Source organism: Octodon degus, unplaced genomic scaffold, assembly GCF_000260255.1.
Source record: "Octodon degus isolate 3935 unplaced genomic scaffold, OctDeg1.0 scaffold00099, whole genome shotgun sequence".
Classification (NCBI taxonomy): Eukaryota; Metazoa; Chordata; class Mammalia; order Rodentia; family Octodontidae; genus Octodon; species Octodon degus.
In genome coordinates this window covers 4287681-4297132 of record NW_004524675.1, presented here as the reverse complement: position 1 = coordinate 4297132, position 9452 = coordinate 4287681, and the positions used below count along the sequence as shown (strand labels likewise).

Below are 9452 nucleotides of genomic sequence, written 5' to 3'. Positions count from 1 at the left end.
ACCCAGCGCGCTGCGCAGCGCCGCGCAGCCGGGCTCACCCAGCGCGTCGGGCCCGGAGGGGCCGCCTGGCGGCCGCCAGTGCAAAAGCAACCGCGAGGGCCCCAGAAGTGTGACCGCCTGTAGGAAAGACGTGGGCTGTGTGCTGAGAGGGCTCTCTCTCTCAACCTTGCAGAAAAGACGCAGACTCTTGGGCCTGGCGTCAGGAAGAGCAGCCATGCCGAAGGCGCCCAGGGAAAAGCGAAGGGTTTAGATTCTTAAAGATCTTCAGATTGTTGAAAAATACTATAGGCGGACTGACACAGGAACAGGACAGAGCATTAATCTTTGGAAAGTGATTTTAAATTTTTTGATACAGGGTCGCACTACACAGCATGTGGTACCGTGGTTCAAACTCAAGACCCTGCGCTTTCCATGCAGGCACTTAGAGTACTAAGTCATTTCCTGATCCCCTGGAAAGGGATTTTTTTTTTTTTTTTTTTTTTTTTTTTTTTTGTGGAACCAAGTGCCTGGGATTGAGCTCAGGCACTTGCACTTGCTAGGGAAGTGCTTATTCTACTGAGCCATCTCCCCGGCCCTTGGAAAGTGATTTTTAAGTTCCTAGATCATGCTGGTAGCAACGAAATGACTGATTTGCGAAGTGTGACTGCAGCCTACCACTTCTCAAGGCACAATCTTGGCCTACCTACGACCGTGAGGCCTCAGTACCTTCCTGGGTAACCTCGGGGAGCAATTATCAGCCTACAGGATGATTCTGAAAAGTAAACTGCATCCACAAAGCCTTGATAGTGCTTGGCAAGAGTCTGCACAGAGGAGCTCTCTGACTTCCGGAGGAAGGGAACTGGGTCATGCATATCTTTCCTTAGGAAAGGATCTTAGTGCACTGATTGAGCAGTGTCAAATGACTATGGTAGTTTATAATTCCTACCACACATTTTATGGTTTAGAAACATATTCAGTAGCATTTAGGCAAACTTTCTACATGTCATCTCCTACCAGCCTTCCTATCACAAATGCCTATATTCATGACACCCTCTTCGTCTGTGAAAAATGACAGAAACTTCTACCCCAGGGCCTTAATTCTTGCTGTGTCCCCTGTCTACAAGATTGCTTAGTTTCTTGGGCTGTTCTCTCAAAAGAGAAGCACAACCCTGTCATCCAATCACTCAAGAGGCTGAGGCAAGATCACTATGAGTTTGAGGCCAGCCTGGACTACACTGTAAGTCCGTCTCAAAAAACAAACAACACTGCCATCCTCTGTGGCACACCCATCCACGTTCTGTGGTCCAATTTTCTCCATAGAATGCACTATCATTTGCTTGCTACTTACTTTATTATTGGCCACATTTGTTTTCTGTGTTTGCAGGATAAAAATACCATTAACTTAATGGCTTAAAACAATACAGATTTGCTATAATACTGGAGGTTAGAAGTGCAATACAGCCTTCACTGGGCTAAAATAAAGGTTTTAGCAGGGCTGAATTCTTTTTGAAGTCTATAGGAAGAATTCATTTCTAGTTTTTATCAGTTTCCAGAAGCCACCTGCATTCTTTACCTTGTAGCCTTTTCTCCTTTTCAAAGTCAGTGATGAAAGATCAGATCCTTTTATTGCATCACTCTGACCTTTGTGCCTTCCTCTGCCCATAAGGACGCTATTCATGACCCTGGGCCCAGAGTTCCAGAACTCTCCAATTAATGTCAGCTGACTGGCAAACTTAATCCCACCTGCAACCAATTTCCCTTTGCCAGGTAATGTGACTTACCCACAAGTTATAGAGATATGTTCCATAATCTTTGGGGGCCGTTATTGTGCCTGCACACTTTATTTACTTTTGCTGCTAAAATAAATGTAAACTGAATGAAACAGGGATTTTATTTTTTAAAGAATACAAAATGGTAATAGAAAAAAACAGCATCAGAAACAATACAAAATTTTACTGAACAAAGTAATAGGAATTCAACAATCGTTGCTGTGTTACATGATGTTATCCCCAAATTAGTTGTTTAGGTTACCAGATATAAGTGTTCAAGATTGGTTTAAAGAAAAAAACAAATGTGATAAGACATTCAAAAGAAAGAAAAAAATAATAAAAAGGAAAAAAATTAAGCATTAACAATTCCCTTCAAAAGATCAGCAGAAATCAGCAGTACACTTACCCAAACTATCTGCATGTATATCTAACTTCATTTTTTTTTTTTTTTTTTTTTTTTTTTTTTGGCGGAACCAGGGATTGAACTCAGGCCCTTGCACTTGCCAGGGAAGCACTCAGGCCCTTCTCCCCAGCCCCATATATATCTAATATATCTTTTCCCTTCTTTCTTTTGCCCTTTTCCTAATCCCTGTTTTTCCTTCCTATTGAACAAATTCTTTCCCTTTCACAGTATCTATTGTATCTTTCTAATTTTATTTACTCTTTTAGGTTCTTGCATTAGCAAGACAATATGATGTTTGTACATGTGGATCTGATTTATTTCACTTACCAAGATAGTCTCTAATTACATGCATTTATCTACAAAAGCTTTAAGTTTATCTTTTTTATAACTGAATAATACTTCATAGTATAAAAAATGCCATAACTTTTTATTTGTTCCTTAGTTGATGAACATTTGGGTTGTTTCCAAGATTTAGCTATAACAAATTGTGCTGCTATAAACATTGGTACACCTATATCACTGTGGTATAATGATTTTAGTTCTTTTGGAAAAATACCTAGGCGGGGAATAGTTGGCTTGAATGGGACCTCCAATCCTAGTTTTTTGAGCAATCTCTATACTGATTTCATAATGGTTGTACCAATGTGCACTCCCACCAAGTGGAGAAGGATTCCTTTTTCCACACCTCCTTTCCAGCATTTGTTATTGGTTGACTTCTTGATGATAACCATTCTTTCTAGTGTAAGGTCATATCTCAGTATTGTTTTAATTTGCATCCCTTTAATGATGTTGAACATTTTTTATATATTTGTCATTCGTATCTTTTCATTTGTGAAGTATATGTTCATCTCAGATGCCCATTTTTGGATTGGGTCTTTGAATTTTGGAGACCTGATTTTTTTTACTTCTTTGTATGTTCTAGATAGGAGTCCTTTGCCTGAAGCACAGTCTGCTATAAGTGTCTCCCACTTTGTGGGTTTTCTTTTTACTCTGTTGGTGATTTCTTTCATCATGAAGAAACTTTTCAAGAAGATGAAATCCCAACTGTTTATTCTTTGAAGTATTTCAAAACTGGGATTTTTTTTACCGTATAGTTTCTTGCTATACCCTTAGGTTAAATTGATAAATGTATAGGTGCTTATGCAGACTGAATTCTGTTTTCTCAAAATTCATATGTTGAGGCATTAGCCCTCCAAGGGAGTGGTATTTGAAGGCAAAGGTTTTGGAAGATAATTTGAGCTGATGAGGTCAGGTGGACAGGTAAGGTGCTCATTATGAGATTAATGACAAAAGAAGAGAATGAAGATGAAGACTAAGAAGAGAATGAAGAGAAAGAGGAGGTGGACAAAGGTAAGTGAAAGGGGAAGAAGCAGAAGGAAGAGGAAAGGAGAGGTGAAGGCAAAAGAATGCTTCCTGTATCATATAAGGACAGAAATAATACGCTAGGGACCAAAATGGCTTAGTCTCACCCTCAAGATTTCTCACCCTCAAGATTCCTACAACCTAGTAAGAATTATGAGAGAACCACAACAGAACAGTACAAAGAAGACTGGGGAGGGGGGCATTAGGATTCTTTAAAAAGCAGAGCAAATTTCTGAGAAACATTGAAACAGGAAAGATGAAATCTGAACTGAAACAATCTGGCAGGTCTTCAGGGAGGACGGGACATTTGCACTGACCTTGAAAGTGATGGGACATGGACAGAATTAAGTAGGAAAGTCATTTTAGCCCTAGACCCTAAACCACAAGAGTAAAACTACAGGTAGGTGGAGAAAATGTGAGATGTGCTGTGAAAACCAAGATTCATCTCATTGCTATGCCGACTGTGCCGACTCCCACATGCTAGGTTAAAGATCAAAGAACGTTACTGACCATTGTTAGCAGTTATCAGTGGAGGAAAATTACCTGGAGCAACTGCCAATCTCTGAAGCTGTGACTCAAACAGCAATAAATTAAAGAGAAAATATACTTCTTGCTTGGGTAAAATGTTTTCAGTGACAGTTGACTGCCACGCTTGTGAAATGGAAATGGAAAAAAAAAAAAAAAAGGCCTGTCTAAAGGCCAAGAGTGGGCTAGTTTACCTCATTGTCCACTTTTATAACTATGAATCTAAGACATAGGAGGTTTTGCTTTGGATCCAGAATCATGGCAATCATGGGCCCATAATTCTGGATCCAGAACAAAACCTCATATTCCATTTCACAAATGAAGTGACTCCCTGGAGCAGTTAAGTGATTTGTGCTACTAAAGACTAACCACATTGGGCTGGTGAGATGGCTCAGTGGTCTAAAGCACCTACTTAGAACAAGTTTAGCAAAGCACAGGGACCGCAGTTCAATTCCCCAGCACCACATGCCAGCCAGCCCCGCCCCCAGGTGGGCTGAGCTGGCCACACACACACACACACACACACACACATAAAGAAAGAAAGAAAAAAAAAAAGACTAACCACTGATTCTGGTCTTACAAGTGTTCTGTGTGTTGGACACATACATGGAAAGGCCACAAGTGCCCACAGATGTGAAGAATATAGATGGGCAATCCTGAATCTTAACTGCATGATCTCTTAGAGAAAAGAGAGGGGCTTGGCTCACCTGAAAGATTTCAAAGAGACAAATTGACATGTGGTTAAAGGGTGCCTTCAGAGTCAGAGAGATCTGTGATTACTGAAACCGACTTGTCTGCATCTCAGTGACCCATTCATTATAAAATGGAGATAAGAATATAGGAAGATATCTGGGCGTGAGGTGCACACCTGTAATTCCAGCACTCAGGGGGCTGAGGCAGGAGGACTATTGTAAGGTTGAGGCCAACATGGGTTACATAATGAATACAAGGCCAGCTTGATAGTGAGATATTGTCTAAAACAAAACCAAACAATGATATAGGTAGTCATATGTATCTGATGAAGAAATATATGTTACTGGCTTAGTGCCATTCCTGTCACTTGGTAAGTGTTCAAGGAACACTATTTTTTTTTTTTAATATTTTATTTGTGTGTGTGTGTGTGTGTGTGTGTGTGTGTGTGGCCAGCTCAGCCCACCAGGGGGCAGGGCTGGCTGGCATGTGGTGCTGGGGGATTGAACCACGGTCCCTTTGCTTTGCTAAGCTTGTTCTAAGTAGGTGCTTTAGACCACTGAGCCATCTCACCAGCCCCAAGGAACACTATTGATTGCTCTTTCCAACATTTGGTTCTCAGTCCAACCACAAGGGCCCCGCCTTCTTGAGAGTAAGAGATCCTAACATGTTATAGTCACCTTGCATCCAGAAACTTTACTGTCACCCTTGGGATGGCATCTCCTAGAAATGGGAGCAAGCAGAGAATTTTTTTTTTTTTTTTTTTTTTGCCGAACGGGGGTTGAACTCAGGCCCTTGCGCTTGCCAGGGAAGTGCTTATTCCACTGAGCCATCTCCCTGGCCCTTCCCCTGGTTTCTTTCTTTCTTTCTTTTCTTAAGAAGAGAATATTTCCAGGTGCTTTGATATAGAACATATAACATTCTCTGACCAAGTTGGTGTAAATTAATTTCTATCATTTCCAATGCACACTATACATTTCCTATAAAGGGAAATGATGCTGAGAAAAATCCAAAAGATTCTTAGCAAACTGCTTTCTTACAGCAGGCGGCACCAAAAGAGCAAACCAGTATCAGAAAGGTGCCATGAGAGTAACATCATAACATCTGATGACACAAGAAACACAGGTGACGAAATTATTTGCCCAGTTGTTGACAAACATGGACCCAGTGGCTGTGGCTAGCAATGCCCAGGGTTTGCATTTGGTGAGAGGCTGATCTTACTCATTTTTACTAAATTTGATTACTTAAATAGAAGTGCTTGTGCAGTGCTAAATTATAAGTACCATAGGCAGATGGCCAACAGACAGCTGGTGAAGCCTAGCCTTTCATCTTGTACAAGGAGAGTCCACAAATCTGAGTGCCTCACACATGTTCAGCAGGAAGATAGACTTACAGCTTTGATTTTGCTTTCAAGACCCTGACTAATCATGACGCTCAAGAGATTGTCTCAGTGTTTTATGTGAGCAACTGTGACAACAGAATTTATGGTAATGAACTCTGCATCCTGGAGATGCAATGTTCGTGGCTTCTCCTAACCACTGAAGTAATTAATGGCAATTATAACCATGACATGAAACATGGACTGTCCTATACCTTGTTTTCTGCTACTTGAACAGTAATGACAGTGGCTGTCTACAGTAATCTCTGAAATCCACATTACATCAATCACATTTTGCAGAAGTGGAACCGAGGCACAGAGAGGTCAGACTTGGGAACCAGGAAGAAGTATGGCACTGTTCAAAGCTGTCCCAGTGACAGCTGCTCAAGATGCTGCAGTTTAGAATCAGAGTGGACACTTTCCTACTTTTCATTCTATGGGTATAGAGTGAATATTCTTTCCCAAGTCATTTTAAAATATTTTTATTGTAAAGAGACTACATGTGGGCCTGGGAGATTGTTCAGTGGAATAAGTGCTTCCCTCTCAAGTGCAAGGGCCTGAGTTTAATCCCAAGTTTTGACAGAGAGAGAGAGAGAAAGAGATTATATGTATAGCTTCAACTTTTAAGATATGTTCGTATATTGCCTGGTAGGGGAGATACCATGATTACGAAGGTGGTTTTCCCGGGGTGAGGCTCATCCGTTGCACTCTAGATGTGCTGATCCCTGCAATGTCCCCAAATGTGGAAAACTCAACTGCATAATTTGTGGTAGTGGGGACTGCGTTCACGCTTTACCATGGTTAAAAAAAAAAAACAGTTTGTATTGATTCCAGTGACCCAGTGCACCTTCAAATCTCTACTGGGTACAACTCTGTGTGTGTGTGTGTGTGTGTGTGTGTGTGTGTGTGTGTGTGTATTCAATATGAAATCTTTCATGAGTGACTCTTCTCTTCTAGATATGGGCTTCATGCTTTTGCTCACCCCTAACACAGGTCAGCCGAGGCACACTGGTGATCTGCTTCAGTCCTCTAAATGGTGGAGAGGAATTTACTCAACATGAACAAGGTGGCTTAGCTAGGATCCAAGGACAGTTAGTTTACCCTTTGCCCGGAGAAACAATCTCAGGTAGCTACATCTACTGACACCCCAGCCTGGGCCCCCAGGTTCAGTGCTACAGTGAACTTTAGCACCATTCTTAGATGAGAAAATCAGCCAGCAGTGTGCTGAATGGTTTTGGGATGTCAAGCTCTTAACAAAAGAAGAGGGTAATGTGTCATGGGTGCTTCCAGCTTGACCCATCTCCCCAGCCCTCCCTTTATCTTCCAAATAGGAAGGTAATGAGAAGCTCCAGCAGACTTTCTCAGTTTGATAAACACAGTCATTCTATTTTGGTGACCAATGCCCACTACCATTAGCAGAAGACACATCAGTCACTACTGCCCTCACTGCAAAAGCAGAGAGGTCTCTTGCATCTCCTCAGCTCTCCTTGAATGCTTGTGGGAAAGAAATAAAGGAAATAAACTTCTGCTGAAGGTATCTTTTGATGAATTTGGAATTTCTCCAAGCCACTCCTTTCCCTAAAAAAAAAACAAGAACCAAAAAACTTTTTCACATCATAATTAAGGCAATAGACAAACATGGAAGTGCCATTCATTCTGACCTCTTCTATCCTAGCTCTTCTACCTACTCAGGATCCTGTTTTCCTGAGATTCCAATTACATTTGATACACTGCTCAATATGCAGATTCATTTCCTCTTAAGAAGCTACTTTACCATTTGGAAAGCCTCTTGGGATGAATAATTATTGAATTTCTAAGTGGCTTCTGGCCAGCCTCAATTATGATAATGTCATGTCCAATACAAAAGTGGTCTGCCTTGGGTATTTTACAGCCCAATGATGCTATTTAGAGGGAAAAATTTTTCTCAAAGAACATTTTTGGGAAAGTTTTAGTTAATTTTTTTCTTGAGTCTCTCTGCCTAAATCTCATCCTTCCTGCCTGCCTTCCGCTTTCCTGCCTGCCTTCCTTCCTTCTTTCCTTGCTAGCCCCCTCCCCTCTTTTCTTCTAGCCCTCTCTCCCTCTCCCCCTCCTTCATTCCTCCCTCTTCTCTTCTTTTATTTTAACTTCAGTACTTTGTTCCAAAGATAATTTATGACAGCCAGCTAACTCATTAAGATTTCTACTCAATATTCCAGAAGAACAATTCTCCTTTTTATAAAAGTAAATTATGCTTTCATCTTCTTTCCTTGTATTTTTTAGCAGATGCCAAACTAGATTTTCATTGGAAGTTGCTCTTTGTTGCTGTTCAGCACCAGAAGCCAAAAGAAAAACAAATATGCTGGTGAGACAATCCTAGGGTTGGAAAGGAGCTCTGTGATCCCGAGCCCATGAGAAGGAGGTGGAGGCCCCAAGCACCAGCCACCAGTTTGAATCTCGCAGTTTGTTAATGGCAGAGCCACTATTAGAACCCAGATTTCCTGATTTACAACATAGGCATTTCTTGGTTTGGGAGCAGCTTTCTGTTGTTGGTGTTGGCCAGGGTTCCTGCTGCTCTCCTGCTTTTCTTCCTCCCCTACTTTCCCTCTCCTACTCCACCTCTTCCCTTTCTACCACATTGCGCAGTGTGGGTCATTGAATTCCTCTTTGTTGATCAATTAGGAGTCCTTTCACCTCACAAGTGGTCTAGGTGAAATTTGTTGAGTCTGGCCCCTCTTACCAAAGCTGTTGAGCTGACCCACAGACTCTAGAGCAACAGTAAATAAGTGGTTGTGGTTTTTAAGTCACTAGCTTATGTTATTTGTCTGTTGTGGGATGTTGGGAAGTGAGCCTAGTGTCTCATATACACTGGACAAGTCCTCTTCTACTGCGCCTCCAGCCCTCAAGTCACTTTTAAAATTCAGAGTGGTTTGTTATACACCATGACAATGGCAATAATAACACACAAATAATGTAGTGGCCTTAATTAGTAAAAAGATGCCTGGCTTATCAGTAGATACTCAATAAATATTTGCCAGACTAGAATCAACTGGTAGATTATATTCATCCATTGAGGCTTGATTAAATATATTTTGATATAGCCCAACATGGAACATATAAATACTATAAATAAATAAAAATTCAATGAGTTGCTTATACTTTGTGCCTTCTATGTATGTTATATATCAGTAAAGAAAGCAAATTTTGTTTTTATCTGCGGGAACGAGGATCAAAACTACAGTGCTGAAGACTGAACTAGATGTGCACCATGCTACACCCCAAGCTGCATCTCTGGCCCCCAGAAAGCATGTTAGAAAGCAGCAAGTTCTATCCCATTCCAGTTTTTAGTATTTAGGAAAGGATGTGGAAG

At 41.2% G+C, this 9452-nt stretch overlaps 1 non-coding gene across 1 annotated transcript; it reads left to right on the top strand.

Annotated features, from left to right (window-relative positions):
* The first annotated feature begins 6744 nt into the window (after positions 1–6744).
* LOC111818687 lies at positions 6745–6906 on the top strand. The gene has a single exon (XR_002822611.1). It is a non-coding gene; the product is annotated as a U1 spliceosomal RNA (small nuclear RNA).
* The last annotated feature ends 2546 nt before the right edge of the window (positions 6907–9452 follow it).